We start from the raw sequence: 21,773 nt of genomic DNA on the forward strand, positions 1-21,773 counted from the left end.
CCTACCCCTTCAAGAGAAACCATGCCTTTGCTTATTGGACTGTAAAATGGAACTGAAGGTCCTCGTAGGCAGAATAAATACCAGACATCTTAGGGGTCTTTGGGACAGATTCCTTGCCCAGACCTGGCTCATGATGGCCAAAGAATGCTATGTCATTTGAGTTTTGGATTAAGAAAACGAGTTCTGCGTGTTTCCTACCATCACAAAGAGCAGTTAATTGAATTGGTGCCACTGTAAGCTTGATTGTTGTGGCATAGATAAAAGCCTCATTAAGTCCCTCATGAGGAAGAGAATTTTATTTTGAGGATAGAAGAATGGGGCAGGGGGTTTCTTGCTTGTGGTTACAACAACAAAACAGTCAATGGAGGAAATAATTAAATAACTGGACTCCCCCCGCCCCAACCAATCCTCGTCAAGAGACTGGGTGAGTTTTTAATTAGTGCTGCATTTTCAATAAATCCATATCTGTACGTGGTGCTGATTCTTTCCTGGATAAGGAAAGATAATAATGAGAATCCTATTTTTCAGTCCCACACTAAAGGGATGCCTAGTATATTTAATCATGCTGTAGAAATCCTGGCAGCTTTCTCTGAGCCCAGCCTCTGCTCTAATTACATTTCTAGATTTTAGTAAATTGAAAGGGAAAATGTAGGAACAAAATAATTAAAACCGAAGAGGAAGTGCATATTAAAAAGGAGAAGCTGTTTAAAATTCTTCCACATAGTGCTTCCAAGGACGTCTACAGTCATTTAATCAGATCCACACCAAATCAAAGCCCTTTGTACAGAGGCTGGTGAGATCACGTCTCAGGTGGGCGGTATGGTCCACACAGAAGAATGGGAGCCTCATCACACCAGGCTACAGATGGGCATAGACTTGTACGTCCTTCCAGATCTCTAGAGATTCAGGGCCAGCTGGGACAAGCTGCTGGTGCAGACTCACCAGCTCTGAGGAGTCACTTCCCAGGTCCCAGGCAGAATCTCACTAAACTGTAATGATCAGCCCCAATTGTGAGGTAGCTAAAGTATGTTGACCATGCCTCCAGTTCTCTCCTTCTGCACCCCTTCCCCACCTCCATGCTTCTCCCCTCCAAGAAGTGAGAGTGAAAAGCAGTGAAAGCGTTAGTCACTCAGTGTCCGACTCTTTGCAACCCCATGGACTGTAGCTCACCAGGCTCTTCTGTCCATGGGATTCTCCAGGCCAGAATACTGGACTGGGTTGCTATTTCCTTCTCTAGGGCATCTTCCCGACCCAGGGATTGAACCCAGGTCTCCTGCATTGCAGGCAGATTTGTTACCCTCTGAGCACCCCTTCCCCACTTCCATACTTCTCCATCCAAGGAGTGGTACACTTTTTCTTTCTTCCCTGCCATCCTGTGAAATCTGAAGTCAAGAGAACAGTAAATTAACAGCTTCAGTGACACTAGGAATCGATTCTTTGTAACTGGTTACTGGGTTGCCTGTGGGGCACTCTACATTTATTCAAGGACCAAAACCCTTGATGCCTTCAGATAATGGAATGAAATGTTTGTTATGATGATTATGATGAGTGAGTGAAATCTAGTTGGAAAGTTTCAAGCATCAGCCTAATAGGTGACAAAGTACTTCTTGTTTTAAGTGGTGCAGGGATAGTAACCACATCATTGTTGAATTTAGGATCTCCATTTAAAATAAAATTTTTTGGCTGTGCTGGGTCTTTGTTGCTTTGTGTGGGCTTTCTCTAGCTGCAGTGAGCAGGGGCTACTCTTCGTTGTGGTGTGCAGGCTTCTCATTGTGGTGGCTTTCTCTTGTTGTGGGGCACAAGGCTTTAGGAGCACAGGCTTCGGTAGCTGTGGCACACAGCCTTAGTTGATCCCAGGCACGTAGAATCTTCCTGGACCAGGGATTGAACCCACATCTCCTGCATTGGCAGGCGGATTCCTATCCATACACCACCGGGGAAGTCTAGGATCTCCATTTCTTGATCATTTTGGCTAAAATATGGTTTGAGGAAGCTTTAGGAGTGTTTTGTCTGTCATTCCAAGGATATTTTGTAGGGTCTGCTTGTGCATTTGAAAGTGGACAACAGTCTGGTACTGTCACAGCCTCCCATGTGGTTTGGCTCATGTACTTTCCAGCTGTCCCTGCTGAACAGACTCACCAGCCAAGGGGCCCCAGGACACATGCGGCAGGACATAGTGAGCACTGTGTCCTGGAGACAGTCCCACAGAAGCAGAGCTTCCAGAAGCTTCCAGTTTTCACAAGGCAGGGTTCATACTTTGTCACCCCATGACCCACAGGTTTATCTGGTTGCTTTTTTGGATAAGACACTTCCTCACATGTTTGTGTGTGTGTGTGTGTGTCTACATAATGATACAATCTCAGTATGGAAAAGAGACAATGCCTGCTCCAGATTATTTGGCTCGATTCAGTAAGAATAAAATTTTTAAAGTTTAATCTTAGGCAAGAATTGTAGCAATAACAAATCAAATATTCCATCACTGGTGAAGGCAACTTCTTTCTCCCAGGGCCCAGAGGCTCTGAGACCTTTTTTTTTTTTTTAAGGTTTTTTTAACTGCACTATGCAGCATTCAGGCAGAATCTTAGTTCCCTGACCAGGGATCAAACCAGTGCCCCCTGCAGCGGAAACACAGAGTCTTTCTTAACTGCTGGACTGCCAAGGAAATCCCTGAGATATATTTCTTTTACTCAACTCAGCAATCAATGATAGTCCTTAGGAGACAGGATGTGAGACCAACTGGGGACCCAGGTGTCCAAGAAAATAAATTGTTCGTGAATCAGCTTGCTATCAGTTAAGCCACCTACATGCCCACCTTACCGCAAAAGAATGGGCCTTTTTGTTTTTGTTTCCGAAAGCTCAACTTTTTAAGTTACTTAAAAGTCTCTAACATCATCAAAAAGTTCAAAATATTTTACTGACACACAGCTGGTTAGAAAAATGAGGTAATATATGTAAACGTCTTTAGTAATCCACAAGCTGCTAGTGAATATAAGGTGCTGTTGTTAAATGTCTTTATTGTTACGCTCACCCGACTCCCAATCTTGGTGAGCCGCTGTTTCGTCCTCGCACCTCCGCGCAGACTGCCGCGCCCTACACGCGACCCTCTGCGAGTTCCCGCCTCTTTTTTCTCAAGCCCCTCCTTCCCTTCAAATCTTCGGGCCCTGGCGACACAAGGGACGCATGCGCAGTAGGGAAGGTAGGCGGAGTCTTGAGGCAGAGGGAGGAGGAGCTGGAGAACCTAAAAAGGGGAGGGGAGTCGGAGTAGAGGATGCGGAGGCCGCGCGGGGTGGGGCCCCGGCGGGTACGCGCTCGCTGCGTCGACGTGCTGACGCCATGACGCCCCGACCGGTGTGTTTCGGTATGTGTGTGTGTGTGTGAGTGTGCGCGCTCCTTGTGTGTGTGTATTTGTGTATCGGCGGTCTCGCAGGTCCCGGATGTTGCGGACAGTATGAGGCGAGCGCAGGGGGACGGGGACCAGCAGCTGTCGCCGCCGCTCTCAGGTGAGTGGGGGGAGGAGAGTCGAGGGAAAGGGTTGTCCTGTCTGAGTGGGGGGGGGGGTGTCTCCCTTAAGAGGTGACTGACCCCCCACTCTCCGCCCCCCCACCACCCCGCGCCGCACATAGACTGTTTTCTGCCCCATTTCCCACATCCCGGATTACATGGCCCGCGAATGCCAGCAGTCGTGCCTTCTCCTAATCCCAAGCATTCAGGAGACACAAACGCGCCCCCTGCCTTCGGCCCCCCCCATGATTTTCCCAGTCCCATCCCCCTTGCCAAATAGTGAGCTGTCGCCTGCGGCGAGATGGGTGACTGCGCATGCTCGAGTGTGAACAAGCTAGGGGTGCTTGGTCGCTGCCCTCGGGGCGCATGCGCATCGCTGTGTTGCAGGGACCTGCGGGATAAAGAGCCACTTGACCGCGCGCCCGCCTTCTTCCTAGGCAGTGGGCTAGACTTGGTGCCAGATAGTGGGCCTGTTGCTTCTCTCCAAAAGGGAGGGTTTAAATTACTTGAGGGAATTTATGACAAAGCACCTTTCGCGTCTTGTGTTGTCATAGGGATTCCCAGGCTCCAAACGCCTCCGAGAGCAAGCATTCCCTACGCTGACCCTTCTTTGGAAACTGCCATTGGAACTTATAGTTCTAGTATTCCTTTTCTTTCCTCGGATTCTTCCATCGTCATGTTGTATCGCTAATGCAAACCTCCTCTAAATTTAGGAGTAGGTGGCAATTGTTCTGGCAAGGGATTTTGGTAGCCTTTCTAAGGAGGACTAGGGCCATAAAAAAGAAAGTAAGGGGGGTTTCCTTTACTTATTCTCACAGAACCAGATGAAGTAAAGAGTATAAGGCTTAGAGTAGTAACTGTACATCAAGACATCTATGTACTCTGATCTCTAGCCCTCCTCGGTGTGACCTATTTGCCTCTTTTTTGGTAAAAGATCTTCTTTAGTGCTTTCGTTTTTAGCTGTACATTATTGGTGTTTTGAATAGCACATGAAAAAAGCAATCTGAAACTACTGGTGAGCGATAACCTAGCCAGTGGAAGTTTTAAGTAACAAGAATGGTGTTTCTTTCACATTTGCAAATAACAAAGAGCAATTTTTAAAATGAACTTTAAGGTGCAGTAATATCTCAGTGATCTAGAACCTGTGTTTTCAGTTGGAAGATTATACATGGTCCCTTGATTTGCTCCTATGTTGCCACTCTTGAATACTCGCTGCCATCAGAACAGGGTGAAGAGATGATAAACTCTTACAAGCAAAAGGTTTGCTGAATAGCATTGAAATGAATAGTTAAATTGTTGGCGGGGGTGGTGGTGCACATTTTCTGTGTTCTTTTAGTTGTCTTTGCCAACGTTGCTTCCTGTCTGGATAACTTAGGAATGGGACATACTATTCAGTTCAGTTCAGTTCAGTGGCTCAGTCGTATCCGACTCTTTGCGACCCCATGAATTGCAGCATGCCAGGCCTCCCTGTCCATCACCAACTCCAGGAGTTCACTGAAACTCATGTCCATTGAGTTGGACATATTATTAGGAAGCCTTATTTTCTCTTTTCTTTCCTTTGTGTTCTTTCTTTGATACTCATCTCTCAAGGCTTTTTGGGGGAGAAGGGGTTGTCATTCTTAACTCTAGGGCCTTAAGTTCTTGGGCTTTAAAGTATATATATATATTTTACTTCCTCATTTTACTGTGGCCTTGGCATGGTTCAGCTGTCTTTCATGCTGTTTTCTGTTGTAATGGTTACAGCTGGAGCCAAGCAATGACATAGGAAGCACAAGAATTTGGGGGGCATATATCTTCTTGTCAGAGAAGGCAATGGCACCCTACTCCAGTACTCTTGCCTGGAAAATCCCATGGATGGAGGAACCTGGTAGGCTGCAGTCCACGGGGTCGCTAAGAGTCGGACACGACTGAGCGACTTCACTTTCTCTTTCCACTTTCATGCTTTGGAGAAGGAAATGGCAACCCATTCCAGTGTTCTTGCCTGGAGAATCCCAGGGATGGGGGAGCCTGGTAGGCTACCATCTGTGGGGTCACACAGAGTCGGACACGACTGAAGTGACTTAGCATGTATCTTCTTGTATCCTTTGAAAGAGCTGGACATTCATCTTTTTTCTTGTGTGAAGACTGAGAAGTATAAGTTATTGTGACCACCTCATGCTTAGGCTGGGGGTGGTTGATGTCCATTTGATACTTTGGGACTTATCCTTTTAGAGCTCTTCATAGTGGTTAGTTTAGTGCTTGGAGATGTTCAATGTTGCCTATGTCCAGACTTCTGTCAGGTAGTTTGGTAAAATCTTTTTTATTTCTTTAATTTTTTAAAATTTTTGGCCATGCATGCAGCATGCAGGATCTTAGTTCCCTGAGCAGGGATTGAACCCGGGCCACCTGCAGTGGAAGCACAGCCTTAACCACTGGACCACCAGGGAAGTCCCCTAGTCTGGTAAAATTTGGAAGTAAAATGGAGGTAAATAAATGTCCTTTTTTCTTCTCAGTAGACTTCTGTCATATAGGGTGCTTTCTTTTTATCTGGTTGAATTTACTGAAGTCTCATAAAAAAGTTGTATGGTGTGAAGACATGAAATGCTTTTAGGTTAAGATAAGTATTAATTAAATAATTCAGATGGGTGCAATGTGTTCAGTTGCTCAGTTCTGTCTAACTCTTTGCTGCCCCATAAACTGTAGCTCCTCTGTCCTTGGAATTTTCCAGGTAAGAACACTGGAGCATGTTGCAGTTTCCTACTCCAGGGGATCTTCCTGACCCAGGGATTGAACCAGCATCTGTTATGTCTTCTGCGTTGGCAGATGAATTCTTTACACTAGCGCCACCTGCTGCTGCTGCTAAGTAGCTTCAGTCGTGTCCAACTCTGCGCGACCCCATAGACGGCAGCCCACTAGGCTCCTCTGTCCCTGGGATTCTCCAGGCAAGAATACTAGAGTGGGTTGCCATGGGAAGCCTTAAATTGGTGTAGAGCCTTGTTTAAAAAAATAACTCTTTAAAATGGGTAACACATGTACACACATACGATACAAAAATCAGAAACTACATAGAGTATGTCCTCCTTTCATCCTTCTAGATACCTCCCTTGAAGGAAATTGTTTCCTGTATCTTGTTTACCTTGCATAGATAAGGCTTTTACATGCATATGCAACTATATATTCTTTGGTGTTTTTGTTTTTATTTGTTGTTTACATAAATGGTAAGATTCTATACCTACTATTCTGCACTTTGCTTTTTTCACTTAGTATATCTTGGCTGTCATTTCATACAGTACATAGAGTACCTCTTCCTTTTTTTTTTTTTTTTAACCTCTTCCGTTTTGAAAGCTGGCAGATATTCCGCTGTATAGATGTGCCATTATCCAGCCAGCGTTTATTGGATAGTTAGGTTGTTTCCAGTGCTACAGTTAATTCCTCATGTGTCCTTTTTATGTACATCGATGTCTGTTGGATTAATTCCAGGTGGAAAGCTATATGGATTTTTAATGTTGTTAAATATTGCTAAATTGCTTTTCATAAAAGTTGTATTAATTTATATTCCTGCCAGCAGTGTGAGTCTGGCTCTTTCCCCACCAGCACTGTACTATCTGATTTTTTAAGTCTTCCTGCAGGAGACTTCCCTGGCAGTCCAATGTGGAAAATCCGTGCTTCCAGTAAGTGGGCATGGGTTTGATCCCTGGTCAGGGAACTAAGATCCTGCGTGCCTCACAATTCAGCCAAAAAAAACAAAACAGTAACAAAAACAATAAAACTTCGTGCACTCTTTTGTGTGAGATTTTAAAGTTCATTATGTACCTTGTTAAGCTTCATTATCCCCAGGAGTTGTGGATAAATATTGTCACTGTTTTGCAGACCAGAGGTAGTGGTGAAAGATATTGTTGGACTGAAGAATAATCTCATGAGAATAAAGTCATATGCCTGGATAATGTGGCTTTTTAAAAGCAATGCTAGGAAGACACGTACAACTTGTATTCTAATTTCTCCCTATCACACTTGCTGATTGTTTCTCCATGGGAAATTCTGTAACCCCATAAGTGATGTTTGATGATCTCCATTTGAGAGCTGTGACTCAAGATTGTTTATACAAGTGAACTGCTACTCTGTTGAGAAATTAAAAGACTAACTCAGTTATTTGAGATGCTTTTCTGAGTGCCTGCACAGAATATTGCTGCTAGTACTCTGAAAGATAGTTGCAGAATGTGTGCTTCACTATGAATTGTGAGCAAATAGAGGAGAGTTCATTTGGGAGGCCTTCCTGGAGGAAAGGAAGTGCATTTTGAGCTGTCTAGGTAAAAAATTGTAAACATACAGAAAAATGGAAAGAATAGTACAGTTGTCATCTTTATACCAATTACTCCCTAGATTCCAACAGTTTTTCATGTTTTACTGTATTTGTTTTATCTGTATATGTGCATGCGTGCATACTCAGTCTCTTCGGTTGTGCCTGACTCTTTGTGGCCCTATGTGTAGCCCACCAGACTTCTCTGTCCGTGGGATTCTCCAGGCAAGAATAATGGAGTGGGTTGCTGTGCCCTCCTTCAGGGGATCTTCCCAACTCAGGGATTGAACCTGGGTCTCCTGCATTGCAGGCAGATTCTTTACTGCTGAGCCACTGGGGGAGCCACTTTATATGTGCATATGTGTTTGCATATAATATATAAATCTTTACATTGTAGACATCATGACACTTTAATACTTTAAATACTTTAGTGCATCTTTTTAAAACAGACATTGTTTTAGTTCATTGATCTTACAATACATTGTCACAGCGGAGGCAATTAACAATACTTTCCCAGTACCATCTAATATCTAGTTCATGTTCAGGTTTTCCCAGTTGTCTCCAACACAACACTTGTTAGCTATTGGTATTTTTTTCTCCAAAAATGTTTCCTTAGTCTCTTTTTAAATCTAAAACACTTTATTTAGGATCGATGCAGTCTTTCCTTTTGAAGAGACCAGGCCATTTGTCTTGTATAATATATCACTTCTAGAGTTTTCTGAGAAACTGGAGATTCCTCTCAGTTTCATGTAATTTGTTCCTTTATCCCTGTATTTCCTTACAAACTGGCAGTGAAGTCTTGGCTAGATTCAGTTAAACATTTTTGGTAATAATACTTCATAGGTGATGCTGTGTACCTCATGTCACATCACAATAAGAGAAACATCATGTCATAATGTCTGACTGTTAATGGTGATGGATTTGTTTGTTCAAGATGATAAATACCGGATCTCTCCATTGTAAAGACTTTGTAATTAGCAGGTAGAGTAGTGACACTTTGACACAATACTCTTATGCTTCTTCAGCAGCCTTTATCACCTACTGATAACAGTCTTTGCCTGAATCAACTATTTCTTTGGCTATTACAAAGTGCTAATTTTCTAATTCTAACATTCCTTTTATATTGATTAGCCTTCCATCATCTGTAAAGGTATCTCTCATCAGTTAGGAATAGATTATAATTTCTTCCCAAAAGTTCAGATAAATTCTTAATTTACTCAGAATCCTTTAGCAATTTTCTGAGTAAGAAGTTGGTATACCTCTAGTGAAATGAATTTTCTTTTTTTTTTTTTTTTTGCTCTGTTTTGGTATCTTTATAAACTCATGGATTTTAATTTTCTCTGTGTTTTACCAATAATCACAGACTTTTTTTTTGGATGCTCAAAATGTCCCATGTTTGACCTTTGGGAGCCTTTTACACTTGGTGTATAAGCTTCTAGCAGAGGAAGTCGCTGAATGACTTTCTTTTTTCTTGTCTCAGATGTCCCCTCACCTTACCTCTGTATGCTTATATATCTATACTACACTTCCTTCCATTTTAATAAACTGTGTTGTTAATCTCCGTATGGAGCTTCTGTCCCCAAATTCTAACAACTAAAGGTGTCTTTTTTTTTAACACAGTGCACCTAGTGTTTGATTCATTTCTGTGTCACTGGCATTGTTGGATTCTGAATCTTAGACCTCACAGCTTTCTTATCTTGAGTACTCTTTGTGAAAAACAGCTAGTATCTCTCAAGAGAGCATTGTTTCCCAACCCCACATCACAAATACAAGGTTAGCTATAGAAGAGACTGGATTTCCCTGTCGGCTCAGACAGTAAAAGAATCCACCTGCAATGCCGGGAAACCCGGGTTTGATCCCTGGGTTAGGAAGATCCCCTGGAGGAGGGCATGGCTACCCACTCCAGTATTCTTGCCTGGAGAATTCCCATGGATAGAGGTGCCTGGCGGGCTACAGTCCATAGGGTGGCAAAGGGTCAGACATGACTAAGTGACTAAGCATAGCACAGCATAGAAGAGACTGTGGAATTTCTTTTCTCATGAGCAAACTTGCTTTTTTTTCCTGAGATGAAAGGTATACAAGATGAAATTTATAAACTGATAATTTGTATATAATATTTTCGAGATGTGGGGTTTTGAGCATTATATACCTTTGTGTGTACATGTATAAGTGTGTGTGTGTCTTTCCTCCCTTTTCCTTATTCACACACATTTCTCCAACACAGTTGGAGTGTTATGTAAGATTATGCTGTAATAACATATATTTTTCATTATCACAAGATTTCATCATGAAAAAGTGACAAATTGTTCATAATTAAGGAAAATTTTCAGATAGGCCATGAGCTCTAATATCTAGCTGTCTTAACACAGGGTCTGGAACAGTACTAAATCCTGTGGATTTCTGTTGTGTGCTGTGGACTCAGAAATGTTGATGCATCCTCAGTGTTCCCTGAAAACCCATCACACTAATAAAAGTTAATACAAGGGAAAGATACAATGGAGCTATATTCTAAACCTGTTTAGGGTCTAAACTAATTCCTCAGTCAGTCAGTTCAGTCACTCAGTCGTGTCCAACTCTTTGCGACCCTATGGACTGCAGCACGCCAGGCCTCTCCCTGTCCATCACCAACTTCCGGAGTTTACTCAAACTCACGTGCATAGAGTCGGTGATGCCATTCCACCATCTCATCCTCTGTCGTCCCCTTCTCCTCCTGCCTTCAATCTTTCCCAGCATCAGGGTCTTTTCCAGTGATTCGGTTCTTCACATCGGGTGGCCAAAGTATTGGAGTTTCAGCTTCAGCATCAGTCCTTCCAGTGAATATTCAGGACTGATTTCCTTTAGGATGGACTGGTTGGATCTCCTTGCAGTCCAAGGGACTCTCAAGAGTCTTCTCCAACACCACAGTTCAAAAGCATCAATTCTTCGGTGCTCAGCTTTCCTTATATTCCAACTCTCACATCCATACTTGACTACTGGAAAAACCATAGCTTTGACTAGACAGACCTTTGTTGACAAAGTCACGTTTCTGCTTTTTAATATGCTTTCTATGTTGGTCATAACTTTTCTTCCAGGGAGCAAGCATCTTTTAATTTCATGGCTGCAGTCACCATCTGTGGTGATTTTGGAGCCCAAAAAATAAAGTTTTCACTGTCACTGTTTGCCCTGTTTCCCCATCTATCTGCCATGAAGTAATGGGACCGGATGCCATGATCTTAGTTTTCTGAATGTTGAGCTTTAAGCCAACTTTTTCACTCTCTTCTTTCACTTTCATCAAGAGGCCCTTTAGTTCTTCACTTTCTGCCATAAGGGTGGTGTCATCTGCATATCTGAGGTTATTGATATTTCTCCCGGCAGTCCTGATTCCAGCTTGTGCTTCATCCAGCCCAGCATTTCTCATGATGTGCTCTGCATTTAAGTTAAATAAGCAGGGTGACAATATACAGCCTTGACATAGTCCTTTCCCTATTTGAAACCAGTCTGTTGTTCCATGTCCAGTTCTAACTGTTGCTTCCTCACCCGCATACAGATTTCTCAAGAGGCAGGTCAGGTGGTCTGGCATGCCCATCTCTTGAAGAATTTTCCACAGTTTACTGTGATCCACACAGTCAAAGGCTTTGGCATAGTCAATAAAGCAGAAGTAGATATTTTTCTGGAACTCTCTTGCTTTTTCACTGATCCAGCGGATGTTGGCAATTTGATCTCTGGTTCCTCTGCCTTTTCTAAATCCAGCTTGAACATCTGGAAGTTCACGGTTCACATATTGCTGAAGCCTGGCTTGGAGAATTTTGAGCATTACTTTACTAGCGTATGAGATGAGTGCAATTGTGCAGTAGTTTGAGCATTCTTTGGCATTGCCTTTCTTTGGGATTGGAATGAAACTGACCTTTTCTAGTCCTGTGGCCACTGCTGAGTTTTCCAAATTTGCTGGCATATTGAGTGCAGCACTTTCACAGCATCCTCGTTCAGGATTTTAAATAGCTCAACTGGAATTCCATCACCTCCACTAGCTTTGTTTGCAGTGATATTTCCTAAGACCCACTTGACTTTGCATTCCAGAATGTCTGGCTCTAGGTTGGTGATCACACCATCACGATTATCTGGGTCGTGAAGATCTTCTTTGTATAGTTCTGTGTATTCTTGCCACCTCTTCTTAATATCTTCTGCTTCTGTTAGGTCCATACCATTTCTGTCCTTTATTGTTCCCATCTTTGCATGAAATGTTCCTGCCTTAGCAGAAAATGATTTATAAGACTCTTAACCATTTAGTGATGTTTTGAGTAACTTACGGATTTCAGGTTACTCAAAGCCTGACAATAACAGTATTCTGATATTTATCTGAAATTCAGTTTTCTTTTTGCCATCTTGTCATATTTACTTTCAGATTTTATAAGCTTATTCTCAACCTGGTTTCATAACAGTACTGGCTCCTTACTAAATTTTGGTTGTGTATTCAGGGAAGCACACCTGTTTCTTGTGTTTGTTTTCAGTTATGGTGAATCATTCCAGTAGCTTCCTTTACTTTTGTTTTTGACAAGCTCCTGTTATAGTAAAAAATGATTTTGAAGCTTAGCCTCTTTAGGAAACACTTGGCCCTTCATTCTTGCAACTATGGTCATGTTTTAATAGAATTGGCAGGAGTTGTACAGTTGCTGTGTGTGGCAAAGTTGGTCATGCAGCTTTGGGAATGCTGGATGCAGACCTCAAAATGGGAGTTATACAGTTGGACAGTAACCCTTACTTGACCGTGAAGACCTTTATTCTTTTTTTTTTTTTTAACAATTCAAAAAATTAAAAAAATTTTTTTACTGTGCCGTATGGCGTATGGGATCTTAGTTCCCCAACCAGGGATCAGACCTGCACTCCTTATAGTGGAATCATGAAGACTTAACCACTGGACCACCAGGGCAGTTCCCGAAGAGCTTTATTCTTTAGTGTTGCTTTCTAAGAAGCTGTTGGCGTAAATCTTTGGGCTGAGGCACCAGCTATATCAAAGAAGAGCTTGCAGTAGTTCTCTGAAGGCCTCTAATTCCTCCTAGCAATCTGTTTATTAGTAAGGAAAAAGATATATGTGTAATCATTCACTGTGATTTGAGGTCTACACAGTCCTTTTCTTGGTATTTAAAACAGGTACTACTTTCAATTTCTATGATTTTGACTACTTTAGATACTTCATATGAGTGGAATCATGTAGTACTTGTCCTTTTATATCTGGCTTATTTCACTTAGCATGATATCCATGAGGTTCATCCATGCTGTCAGAATTTCCTTCCTTTTGGAGACTGCATAATACTCCCTTGTTTGTATATAATTACATTTTGTTTATCCATTCATCCACCAGTGGATACTTGGGTAGCCGCCACCTTTTGCTCTTGTGAATAATGCTGCTCTGAACATAGGTGGACAAATATCTCTTTGAGACTCTGGTTTCAATTCTTTTGGGTTTATACCCAGAAGTGGAATTGCTGAATCATATGTTAATTCTATTTTTACATTTTTTGAGGAACCACCACACAGTTTAATGTAGTGGCTGCACCGTCTTACATTCTTACCAGCAATGTACAAGGGTTCCAGTTTTTCTAAGTCTTTGGCAGTACTTGTTATCCTATGCTTTTTTTTAAAAAAATAGCCATCCTAATGGGTATGTTTTAATGTGTTTTTTAGCCTTATCTTTTTTTGAAACTAAGTTTAAACTTTAAAGATTTTTTTTTTCTTTTATGGTGTACGTTTTTTGTGAGGTAATAGTTATATACTGTGTTTTCTTCTACAAGTTTTAAAGTTACACTTTTCACATTTAGGTTTTTAATCCATCTAGAATTTATTTTGATGCTTGGTGTTACATAGAGATCTAATTTTTTTCATTAGGAAAATCCAAAATAGGGTTAATTTTCTTTCCATAAAGATCACCTGGTGGCCACCACCGTGTGTTGAATATTGATGTTTGCCCACTGCAACTTTATGATAACATTTCAGTTCAGTTTAGTTCAGTCATGTCTGACTCTTTGCAACTCCGTGGACTGCAGCATGCCAGGCTTTCCTGTCCATCACCATCACTCCTGGAGCTTGCTCAGACTCATGTCCATTGAGTCCGTGGTGGCATCCTACCATCTCATCCTCTGTCATCTCCTTCTCCTGCCTTCAGTCTTTCCCAGCATCCGGGTCTTTTCCAATGAGTCAGTTCTGAAGCTCAGTCCTTCCAATGAATATTCAGGACTGATTTCCTTTAGGATTGACTGGTTTGATCTCCTTGCAGTCCAAGGGACTCTCAAGAGTCTTCTCCAACACCACAGTTCAAAAGCATCAATTCTTTGGCACTCAGCTTTTTTTATAGTCCAACTCTCACATCCATACATAACTGCTGAGAAAACCATAGCTTTGACTAGACTTACCTTTGTCGTCAAAATAATGTCTGCTTTTTAATATGCTGTCTAGGTTGGTCATAGCTTTTCTTCCAAGGAGCAAGTGTCTTTTAATTTCATGGCTGCAGTCACCATCTGCAGTGATTTTGGAGCCCAAGAAAATAAAGTCTGTCTCTGTTTCCATTGTTTCCCTATCTATTTACCATGAAGTGATGGGATCTGATGCCATGATCTTAGTGATGGCATGAAGTGATGGGACCAGATGCCATGATACCACTTAACGTGTTTCCAAATATATGAGGGTTTGTGTTTGTGTTCTCTGTATTCTGCACCATTGGTCTATTTGCATATTTTGCGCTGATACTACACTGTCTTAATTGTCATAGCTTTATAATAGTTGTTCTGTCTGGTAGGGCAGGTCTCACTACCTTGTTCTTTTTCGGTTCATCAGCCTCTGTGACAAACCCTGTCAGATTGGTGTGGTTTAATGATACCATGCTGCTGCTAAGTCGCTTCAGTCGTGTCCGACTCTGTGCGACCCCATAGACGGCAGCCCACCAGGCTTCCCCGTCCCTGGGATTCTCCAGGCAAGAATACTGGAGTGGGTTGCCATTTCCTTCTCCAGTGCGTGAAAGTGAAAAGTGAAAGGGAAGTCACTCAGTCGTGTCCAACGCTCAGCGACTCCATGGACTGCAGCCTACCAGGCTCCTCCATCCATGGGATTTTCCAGGCAAGAGTACTGGAGTGCGGTGCAATTGCCTTTTCCGAATGACACCATAGGCTGTCTAAATTATATTGACATGATATATAAGGGCCTTCTCCAAGAGAAAGAAAATTATCAAGCCTCTCTTTATATAACAGCTGGTTATTAAGTTTGTCTCTTAGTCTGAATGAACCAATAATTTCCATTCAGTTTTTAATTTTGTTGGAGTGATATTTACTTTGATATAAGAATATTGTCTTCAAATGGAGGGGAGCCTTGTTATAATTTGTTGTCTCATATAAGGACCCAAATTAAATGGTTTTTGTAATGACATTGAGGTTCTGTGGTATTAAGACTCTCTTGATCATAAGAAAAATAAGCCTATTTAAAATAGCTCATATAAAAGATTTATCAAAAGGAAATAGCTGTTATAGAATCCAAGGAAAAGCTGACCAGGGCTTCAGAAAGGGCTGGCACTGAAACAGTTCAGGTATTTTAAGCAGTTAGACTTAATAGATTCTAGTGTTCCACCACATACAGACCTTAAGATCCATGAAGCTTAATTCAGATTCCCGAGCAATATTTGATTTCATCAGTCTAAGGCTTGACTTCCCCCAGACCAGATATCTGCCTCAGGTTCAACTCTGGTTGAGGATACACAAAGCAATTTTGAGGGTGGCTGGAATCAGAGGCAAGTTCTCTTAAGCAGTGGTTCTCAAAACTTTTTGGTCTCAGACTCTTTACACTCCTAAAAATTGAGTTTTGAGTTTTTCTTTGTGTAGTTTATATCTGTTCATAGTTACTAAATTAGAAATTAAACATAAAGCATTTAAAAATATCAACTACTTTAAATATATTAATACAAATAATATATTTTTATGAAAAACAACTAAAAAGTTAGAAGTGGCAGTTTTGGATTTTTGTGAATCTCTTAAATATCCAGCTTAATAGAAGACAGCTAAACTATCATGTCTGCTTCTGTATTTAACCTGATGTGATAGATTGTTTTGATTGAAATATATGAAGAAAATATGTCCAGAGTACTTGTAGTTGGAAAAGGGAGGAGCGTTTTCAGACAGCTGTGCATATTCTCTGATACTACACCAAAACTTGATAATCAGTAGTTTCTTCATAAGTTACATTGCAGTGTGGAATCTGAAGTCATGTTGTATATTAAAATTCATTGGTCTTTCTTGTACTTTAAATAGATCTTTAACTGATACTTGATTTTATGATATCATACATTGGTTGTTTGGAAATGCTGGTTCATTGAGTTAAACATCTTCCAAATGACACATGTCATAATATGATACCAAAAAAACCACATTAGCTAATATTCTCCTTCTTATCAGAAAAAATTTTAAGTATTGGGAATCTATGCAGCTACAATATTTCCAAGATTTTAATTTTTGATTAAAAGCTTTGGTTTTGCCATTAGTTACAAATACTGTCAGTTGTATTTGTATCTTGTATTTGTATTTGTATCTTGAAGTGACAGAATCAATTCATTTTCAAGAAAACATCTGCTAAATATTCATGTCTGAATAACCACAGTTTGCCCTTTGTTCCAAGTAAAAGTAGTATTCCATGAAAAAAGCAGTTAGGTTAGCTCACAAATCAAGAGTCACAAGAGGTTTTCCTGGAGACTGCCAATGTACTTGAGTATCCTATAGAAGTGCTATCTACACACTTCCCATTTCATCATGCAGAATATTTAAAAGACCCATACAAGGGCTCAGATTTAATAAAAGTAATACTGCTTCCTCAGGAATATTTTCAAGTGAAACTGACTTTTTAAGAAGAATAGTCCCTGATGGTAAAAGACACGCATGACTCTAGTACAGTTTGATGCCGTTACCTTTCTTTATACTAAGGCACTGATTTTGTATACCAGTGCAAATGCCAACACAATGAAAAAGGCAAAAATTTCTTAATACTGTGAAAATAGTTTCAACAAACTCACTGAAAGGGACTTTCAGGGATTTATGAACTACACTTTGGGAACCACAGTGGGTAGGATAAAAAAGGTCTATTATTTGAGGTACAGCAAGTGTTTCATGGTAGAATTTTACTGGATTGCTAATACTGTTACTTAACAATATTTAATGTGATGGAGAAATGAAGGGATACTTCAGTTCAGTTCAGTCGCTCAGTTGTTTCCGACTCTGCAGCCCCATGGATTGCAACACGCCAGGCCTCCCTGTCCATCACCAACTCCCGGAGTTTGCTCACTCGTGTCCGTTGAGTCAGTGATGCCATCCAACCATCTCATCCTCTGTCGTCCCCTTCTCCTCCTACATTCAATCTTTCCCAGCATCAGGGTCTTTGCAAATGAGTCAGTTCTTCACATCAGGTGGCCAAAGCATTGGAGTTTCAGCTTCAGCATCAGTCCTTCCAGTGAATATTCAGAACTGATTTCCTTTAGGATGGACTGGTTGGATCTCCTTGCAGTCCAGGGGACTCTCAAGAGTCTTCTCCACACCACAGTTCAAAAGGATCGATTCTTCGGTGCTTAGCTTTCTTTATAGTCCAACTCTCACATCCACACATGACTACTGGAAAAACCATAGCCTTGACTAGATGGACCTTTGTTGCAAAGTAATGGGATACTTGAAAGATTCTAAAAAGTTTCAGATTTTTTGTTGAACAGAAATAGTTTCCTAGTAATTATTGTTTTCAAACAGCAGAATTTAAGGCATTCAGATTTTCAGCTAGTCCTTCAAACATGTCATAATCGTAGCGTAACCAATTTTAATATGGCTTACGGAGTTTCCCTTGTGGCTCAGCTGGTGAGGAATCCACCTGCAATTCGGGAGACCTGGGTTCTATCCCTGGGTTGGGAAGATCCCCTGGAGAAGGGAAAGGCTACCCACTCCAGTATTCTGGCCTGGGGAATTCCGTGGACTACAGCCCATGGGGTGGCAGAGAGTAAGACACAACTGAGTGACTTTCACTTTCAGTTTTTCACTATGGGAGTTTAGTCACATAGTAGCACGTGTAGCTTAACACTTTTTTTTCAAGCAGTTGAATACATTAAAAAATCTGAGCTGCCAAATCTGGTGCTCTGTGACAACCTAGAGTGGTAGGGTGGGATGGGAGGGAAGTTTAAGAAGGAGGGGGCATCCGTATACCCTGTTGCTGATTCGTGTTGATATATGACAGAAACCAACACAATATTGTAAACCAATTATCCTTCAATTAAAAATAAATAAATTTTTAAAAAAATTCTGAGCTGCAAAAATTGCTTTTGGGAAGATCTTGCCTTTCCAGAAAAGGCATAGAAGGGAAGGTTAAGGCTGGGAATCTGTTATTGCAGCTTTAAATCTTTTGGTCATTTAAGAGTCTTGTGAAAGAAAACACCCTTCCCCCCAAATTTAAATATGTTTTATGACAGAGACAGGACTGGTGGTGTTAACTGACTTCAACAGATACCTATTGAGTGACTATAAACAAAAGGTTTGGTAAAAGGTATGTTCTGAAAGGAGTGGGGAATTAAACCAGTATTATATATTCTGTTGTGGTATTATATAAAGTACTGTATAAAGTCGTTCAAGTTTTTCTGTAAGATGTTATGGAAAAACCCGAATGACCTTTTAGGCCAACCCAGTATTTTGGTGTTTAGAAAAGAAAGAGGGACTTCCCTGGCTGCCCAGTGGTTAAGACTTAGTGTTTCCACTACAGGGGGCACGGTCCCCCATGCTGTGTGGTGCAGCCAAAAAAACAAAAGGAAGACACCATTCAGTTGGGAAAGTTAGGGTGGAAAGACTGTCTTTGTAAAGGGTGCATTTGAACTGGGCTTTGAAGGGTAGGTATTTTAAAGGCAGGAATTTTGATAGGCAGAAATAAAAAGTTAGTTCAGGCAGAAGGAATGTCAAGAGCAAAAATGTGGAGGTGGGGAAATGCATTGTTAGTATAGGGTGTGTACTGGAAATAATGAGCAGTGTAGTGTAGCTGAAGGAAAAGACACATGGGAAAATAGGAGATAAGAAAGGAAAGTCAATTGGCTCAGAATATGGGAGGTCTTCCCTGGTGGCTCAGAAGGTAAAGCGTCTGCCTACAATGCGGGAGACCTGGGTTCAATCCCTGGGGCGATAAGATCTCCTGGAGAAGGAAATGGCAACCCACTCCAGTATTCTTGCCTGGAAAATCCCATGGATAGAGAAGCCTGGCAGGCTACAGTCCATGGGGTCGCAAAGAGTCGGATACGACTGAGCGACTTTTGCTTTCTACCAAGACCAGGAAGTTAGGGTTTAATGTGGTAAGTGATGGAGAGACTTTGAAATTTTTTGAAAAAATAATATGATCAGAGTGTGCTTTCAGAAAATTTATTTGGCCTCAATCATTTATTAGTTCATTCATCAAAAAAATTTTAATAGTTGCTCTGTGCCACTTAAGCATGAGAAATGCTATATATAATGGTGAACCAAACAGAAAATCCATATTTGAGAATTTCCACTCTAGGAAAGGAACTTCAATAAATAAAATATAATTACAAATTACTGTAAATGTTATGAAGGAAGGGAGTAAATTACCATGGGGGGTAAATGGGGAAATTAAGTTTAATTGAGGAATCTGGGAAGGCCTTGCTGAGGAGTTAAATTTTTAATCGAGTACTTGCCTTGTGCAAGATGATGTTCTAGGTGCTGGGGATATAGTGAAGGAACAAAACAGATAAAAATCTCTGCTCTCATGAAGTGCATATTCAGGCAGTAAATAAGATAAATAGAATATATGGTTATGTTAGAAGGTGGTAGGTCCCAAGGAGAAAAATAAAGATGGAGAAAGAGATACTGAGTGTTTGGTTGGAGTTGGGTATTGCAAGTTTAGATAGAATGGCCAGGGAATGTCTCATTAAATCACTACAAAGGTAATATTTGAGTAATATCTGTAGAAGTAGAAAGTGGAGGAGTAAATCAGAAACTCCAGGCAGAGGGAGTAGCAAGGGCAAAAGCCAGGAGGAATATATGTGTCCAACATGTGCAAGAAACAAGCAGGGAGGCCAGGGTGACTGGAGTTAGGTGAACAAGGGAGAAAGTGGTCGAAATAAGCTTGGAGAGGGTAGTAGGAGTCTGGGATCTGTAGTCCTTAACTGCATGTTAGAATCACTTGGGGAGCTTTTGAAGTTCTAAAGCCTGGGCTGCACCTTAAAATACCTAAATAAGAATCTTTGCAGGTGGAACTCAGTGGCAGAAGTGATGGAGAGAAGTATTTGAGAAGTATGTCAGAGAATCTATCAAATTTTAGAGTGAATGTGGGGGTTTGGGAGAAGAAAGTGTCAAGGATGATTTCCAGGTTTCTGTCTCAAGTACATAGGTGATTAGAGGTATCACTTACTGAGATGGAAGCAGGGGATAGAAATGGGAGGAGCAGGTGAGGGTTTGGAGGGAAGATCAGAAGTCAGGATCTTCAATTTTAGACCTGTTAAAATTTGAGATGTGAATGAGGCTGAGTATAAATATATTAAATAGGCAGAAATGTGAGTGGAGCTTGAAGTAAAGTCAGGATTTCAGTTAATTATATATAACCTGCTTGCTGATGGTCTTCAAAGTATCTAAACGCATCATAGAGGATACATTTGATGTGGAAGGAACTGCAAGTCTGGAAAGTGGTTACTGTTCCCGCAATCTGAACAAGAAATGGTGCTGATGTGAACTAGGATGGTGGCATTGGGACTAGAAAAGAAGGAGTAGGTTGGAGATTTGGAAACCTCTGAAGCCCCTAGGTAGTGGGGATGGACAGTAGACAAGGAATGAGAGAGCTTTAAGATGTCAAGCCTGGGTAATGGTCTGTTGTTGCCTAGTCACTAAGTTGTGTAGCCCACCAGGGTCCTCTGTCCATGGGATTTTTTAGGCAAGAATACTGGAGCGTGTTGCTGTTTCCTTCTCCAGGGGATCTTCCTGACCCAGGGATTGAACCCATGGCTCTTTTGGCAGACAGATTCTTTACCACTGAGCCACATGGGAAGCCCAGTCTGTTAGCAGATGTAAATAAAGTGTTTGGCTTTGCATGTATTGACATTTAAGAGAGGCTGCTTAGCAGGCAGGCAGTTTAATCTGTTGGAAGGAGCAGGTGAGCTTTGCAACATAGACTTGTGTTTTATTTACATAAAATTAGTTCACCATGGGAGTGTAAAAAATTTTGAAAATACAACATCCACAGTCTTTATCATGACCTGTCAGGCCTTCTGTGATAGGGTCCCTGTCTATTTTTTGTGACGTTTTCCTTTGTGTGCCATGTTCAAGCTGCACAGGCTTTCCTTCTGTTCCTCCAGTATGCTCAGCTAGGTCCTCCTTCAGGGCTTTCGTACTTGTTTTCTCATCGTGAGTCTTCCCTTCCTCTTGGTAAACGTAATAGAAGTTCAGAGAGAAAAATTCAGAAGTTAGCATCTGGAAATTAGAAACAATTCCAAGAGATCCTTGGATGAGAGTGTGAATGACGGCCTGAAATGGAATGGCTGTAAGAGCCATTGAAGTTGAAGTCCAGTCAGCAAAAGACAGCCGACTACCGTCTTGGTCTTCGTGTACTTCAATATTCAAATCTGTTGATCAGAGGTGCTAAATAAGTGGATTTCCCCTCTGCCTCCTTGGTCTGATGATGGGATGATAGTGGTGGTCGTTGTTGACTTGACTTGATGACTCATTGCTGTCCTGTCACCACTTACAGAGATGTCCTCTGAATAGGTGAACACTTCCTTCAGAGAAAGTTGTGGGTAATTATTTCAGAAACTTCTGGCATGAATAAACAACGTGTTATGAAAATAATTATATGTTGACTTCAGTACATTGTTAGGGACTATTTTTCTTCCTAAGCTAGTGTTTTACTTCTTAAGTGATAAAGTGAAGTCACTCAGTCATGTCCAACTCTTTGTGACCCCATGGACTGTAGCCTACGAGGCTCCTCCCTCCATGGGATTCTCCAGGCAAGAGTACTGGAGTGG

The 21,773-nt window shown here is 41.3% G+C and overlaps 1 protein-coding gene across 3 annotated transcripts in view; it reads left to right on the forward strand.

Annotated features, from left to right (window-relative positions):
• The first annotated feature begins 3,311 nt into the window (after positions 1-3,311).
• SPOP (speckle type BTB/POZ protein) overlaps positions 3,312-21,773 on the forward strand; it is an 82,526-nt gene continuing 64,064 nt past the window's right edge. Inside the window, exon 1 of one of the 3 annotated variants that reach the window (XM_005220571.4) lies at positions 3,312-3,358. The gene's annotated coding sequence lies outside the window, so the exon portion shown is untranslated. 3 annotated transcript variants of the gene reach the window in all.

Source organism: Bos taurus, chromosome 19 (genome assembly GCF_002263795.3).
Source record: "Bos taurus isolate L1 Dominette 01449 registration number 42190680 breed Hereford chromosome 19, ARS-UCD2.0, whole genome shotgun sequence".
In the NCBI taxonomy this organism is placed as follows: Eukaryota; Metazoa; Chordata; class Mammalia; order Artiodactyla; family Bovidae; genus Bos; species Bos taurus.